Source organism: Mus caroli, chromosome 7, assembly GCF_900094665.2.
Source record: "Mus caroli chromosome 7, CAROLI_EIJ_v1.1, whole genome shotgun sequence".
NCBI classification, from domain to species: domain Eukaryota; kingdom Metazoa; phylum Chordata; class Mammalia; order Rodentia; family Muridae; genus Mus; species Mus caroli.
In genome coordinates, this window is record NC_034576.1 from 56,564,150 (window position 1) to 56,569,445 (window position 5,296).

Sequence of the window (5,296 nt, forward strand, 5' to 3'; positions counted from 1 at the left end):
AGGCCATCACCAATCCTGATGATTCTACATTGCCTTTCACAGAATCAGCAAAGCAGAGGTCAGAGGTCACACTCTCAGCTTTCCCTTTGACAATGAGAATCTTCTTGACTGTTAATTAAATTTTTTGGTCTGCATGTTACTGACAATGATCAGGATAGATCCAAATATTTGTCTTGTAAAAATATTTGTCTTGTAAAATGGATCCATATCTAAGATGTAAATAATTAAAGGTCATTGAGAAGGATTTTTACCCCCAATTTCTGCACTCTGGTGCACACTTACTACCATGTCTTATCTTGTTTCTATTAATCATATAGTAATCTCATGAGATTTTTCTTGAGATTTATTTTATTTGTATTTAAGTGTATGCGTGTACAGATCCATTTGTGGTACAAGCACATTTATGCAGGTGTCTGAAGAGGCCAGAAGAAGGCATCCGAAGCACTGGATTAGAGTATCAGGTGCTTGTGAGCTGTCTGATGTGGTGTATTGAGAAGTAAAATTCCTATCCTCTGGGACAATGGCTCTCCGACTGGCTAATCCATCTCTTCAGTGCATAATACAATAATCTTAGAATGAAAGATCAACTTGTTTATATCTGATATCTTAACACACATTGCATCTCATGTTATCTCAGATATTATCCCTCAAAAGTTATCCCATGATATGCTGCATCACCTTTTGTGCACAGTGCAGGTTTTTTCAGAATGATCTTTTGTTACATTCTACCTTTTAATTGCTTTTTATTTTAGAATTGTCCATATTCTTTACAACTTATTTTCCTATATATGTTTAATATTGTACTTTCCTCTGAACTGTGAGGCACAAGTAAGTAATTTTATTTAAAATCAAGTTTAATTTTCAAAATAAAAGTGTTTAGTTTTTTGTAAGCATGATGGATCTGTGTAACTGTCAACAGCATAAATGGAAAATAACAATGTATATGCTCTTAGCATTTTATGCACTATAAATTATATATGGTAACCTTTAAAGGCATTAGGATAATAAATAAATCCACATTGCCTCTGTTGAAAGTGGAGCTTTAAATAAACCAAAATGAAATATCCTAACTTACAAATTCTGGTAAACTATCAAAGTACTGATTTTCTCAACTTTTATGTGTAGATTGTCAACTGAGCTATGGTAAACAGTACTCACAGGTACATGAAACATAAAATAAATCATTTTAATTAACATTCCTCTTCATCTCCCTGAATAAATTGTCAGTGATCTCATTTATGATAAGCCTACACAATGGCTTTGTAATGTATTCACTCTGTTTTCAACAACAAACATAGTTATAAGATAAATCTTAAGCCATTGGGAATTGGAGTATAAAATATTAGATAAAATGAAAGCTTTAAATCATAGATATATATTCAAAACATATTAGTAATGATGGAAAATAAATGTATCTTTATATGTTCTGCTTATGTCAAGCCTCATTGAAAGTCCTGAAGTTAGATGAGGCACAGGATCAATGAACAGTAGAATGAAGCTTCCTTCAATATCTCATAAATGATGCAGAATTTAATTTACCTTAAACCAGGACATTTTCTAAAGGCTGAGATGAAATAAGAGTCCATTGTCAAAGTTAATTTTCTTGGGTCCTGGAAATGTTTCAGAAACCAGGCTGGCCAGTTCTATCATTTCCTGCCACATATTGAGCATGCTAAAGCTCCTTTTCATTACAAAAAATATTATATTAAAACACTTATAAGGAAAGTAATTTGCACATACATATTACAGTATGAGTCATGACTACACCTGGTTTGCAGCACTAGTTACTCAATATGATGCATTATGATTGACAGTCCATGTAGAAGGATGTGGTGTGCCTGTGGGAACTGGAGCTGCTGAGAAGCACGGTATTGGTGAGGATTTTCTTCATAGTCAAAATGTCTGTTTAGGAGGTAAATTGAAAAAGCTGTTTTTCTTCTTTCTAAATAAAAGTTCAGATCCCATAGGAGTATATACAATTCCATCAACCATTTACCTAAAGCCTCTGATAAAGAAGATGTATGATTTCCCTGAATCAGAAGTATAGATAATTCCATCATCCTTTGCCTAATGTCTGTGACCAGGAAAAGCATGCTGACCAGGAGATGCTGTGATCAGAATTAAGACAATGACTTCTTTTAGATTCTTTGGCTCAGCATCTTTAGTGGCAGCAACTGATAGAACAAATATATCCTTTGATACAAGAGAGCAAAATATCCTTTAATTACAAGATGTTTGATGTCACTTAAAAGTTCAAATGGAAGGGCCAGGGCCTAGGTCAGTGAGGAATGAGAGGACCCAGTTAGAACTCCACACTATATTAGAACCATTTCAAAACTTATTGTGCTTGACTGCAAGTGTGTGTGTGTGTGTGTGTGTGTGTGTGTGTGTGTAACACCTGTGGTTTATGAGGCTTGAGGCTTACTTGAGGGGCCAAGCCAGAGTTATGGGAAATCTTCCTTGCGGATGCTTCATCAGCTTGTATTCACAACCTGTATCTGTGTCTTCCTTAAATAGGAAATTGTGTGAAGGAGTTGTCAACATCCATGTCCACCCACATTCCATGTAACTGTTTCACTTACTGATGACACCATTTCAAGATTATGTAAATGTGGATTGACAATTACATGCTATGGTCCCTAACCATGCTGCCTTCTCCCTGTAATTCTTCTTCCTATAATGACTTCGGCATTGTTTCTTTTATGAACTAAATGAACCCAGACATCACACATATATTTAACTGCACATGCATATATAGTTATTTGCCCATGCACAGACAGTGATTGTAGTCTAGAGACTATAATATTCGTAAGCTTTAAGTGAAAGTTACTTCAGAAACAAAGGATTTGAATGACACATAGCCACTAAAGGAATAGTATCTAGAGTATATAAAGAATGTAAGAGCGGAGTAAATAAATCTCTTTCATAGATAATGATAGATGAAAGATAAAATAATGATGATATATAGAGGACAGCTTTAAAGATGATGAGATAGATAGATAAATGAACAGACAAATTAATATTGACACAGCAAGGGAATGTGATGTGCAGTATGGTCTGTGACGGCTTTCTGGGTGAGTGCTGCAAATTCACCATGTTGTGAGCATTACTCAGCTACAGGTTTCATATATCTATATACACGACTAAGTTGTTTTTATAGCAAAGCAGCAATAGAATAACAATAAATCAAACTATTCAATAAAATCAATGAGTGAAACACAGGGACTGAAACCCCCAAGAAGGTAAAGTGATAGGTGTAAATAAGTACAGAAAGCATTATTATCTATAAATGAAGCATAAAATGATGACACTGCATACCACTAAAAAGAAATAAAATTACACAGAGCAACATCACATGCTGGGAAAGGTCCAGGCAAGCAAGATCATGGGCACATCACTCGTATGAATGTTAAATGGCTAGTATTCAAGAATATAATTTGTTTCTTTAGCAAGCTATCTGTGCAATTATTATCTATCCTATAACTCAGAATTTTTGTGTCCTTAGGCATATTATACATAGCTTAGTGCTTACACTAACCCAAAACCTGTGCATGCTTGTTCACAGAAATTTAATCTAAAATGGTTATAAGCTAAAATAATCCTTAACAATTACTTAATAAATAAAGAGAGGAAAGCCATACACTAGAATAGAAAAGAGCTAGAGCAGACTCTTTTGGTGATTTGGGTACAACCCCAGGGAATTAGTCTGATGGAAATATGTCAGCTTCAGCCTTTTGGGATTCATATTTAGCTGTAGATGGTACACTTAACATTAAGAAAGTCTAAGGGAAAAAGCAGGGAGAGAAATAGAACAGGCCTTGCCTTACAAATGCTCCTGAAGTGTGGAAAAATGGCAATTTCAAAGGTGGACACACTGAATAATATTAACCATTTTCCATTGTGTTGGTTTTACTGGCATGGTTCCAGGCAGTTTTCCAAGCCATCTCTGTCTTCTCATTCTGCATTCCTCCATCTACTCTCTGAGTTTATAGAGATCTTATTGGAAAAACCTGCCAGTCATTGTATTTGACTTGATCTGATTCGGTGGTTTCTTGAAGCAAATGTTTTGTTATGGTTGACTACTTTCTTCCTTGAGGGTTCTAAATTTAATACATCAATTAACATCAATTAATCATTCCTGTGACTGTTGACACTGGGAGGGAAACTAGCTCATAGTGCATAATGCCTGAAACTGACAGAACATTCTCTGCTCAAATTTAATTCAGTTTTTATTCAGATGTCACTCAAGAACTCAGAAAAACAGTTTCATAAAGTGTTCAAATAATTAAAAATTTCAAGTTTAATCCAAATTTAATTTCCTACCCAAAGTTTTTTTTATGAAAAAATATTTGAAAGACAATATAAAATTATATTGCATATATTATAATTATAGCTTTTCATTTTTCACTTTTAGTTTGATTTTGGTTTTTATTTGGTCACAACATTTACATTTTCCTTATTATTTAGCTATTTTATATATGGTTTTGTTGAGGCTTATCATTCTTAAAGAACACTCAAGAAGATAATTTTATTTTGTGACACTTACTATGAAGAACTGCTATTGAGGATATGTCATAACCTGCAGTTCCTACTAGGTACAGGCATGTTGTGGAATAGCTCTGGTGTTGTTTGTATTTTGATGCTAATTCCACTCTCCCATGAGGGTTTGCTGGACAAGGAGTAAATCACATTCTCAGGTGACTTCTTGTGAGCTATCTTAACTTGTAAAATAAAGGCTAGAGACAGTGATTGGGCAGTGGAAGGGAAGGTGGAGCTGAGAAGTTTGGGGGAGAAGGAGGAAGAGGACAAGAAAAGACAGAGAGGAGGATGAACCTTATCCATGTGGCTTTATATCGCCACAGATAGTTATAAAAGAATAGAATGATTGGGACAACTTGTCTAATTTAGGTGGGCAGCTTGTTTATCAGTTGGCTTTGAAGTTTTGTGTGGCGTCTTGTGACTTGAGAGTTTATACATATATAAAACTGATGACAACAACAAAATAATAATTCTTTATAGTTAAAACCATTTGTTTTTCAGTTTATCCCTAGCAGGTACTATTACCTTCAGAAGACATCAATCAACATGAAATGAATGAAGTAGTTTCCATGGGAGAAGCACTGACTGGTGACATACACTGATTTATTCAATGCAGTGATAGTTATACTAGATTTACTGTATGTATGTGGTTTCTCATAAACATAGAGAGTCCCATGCTAATGTATCCAGTAAAGAACATATAATGGAGAACATGATTCTTTAAACCATATTTTATAAACCCTGGTGACATATCCAG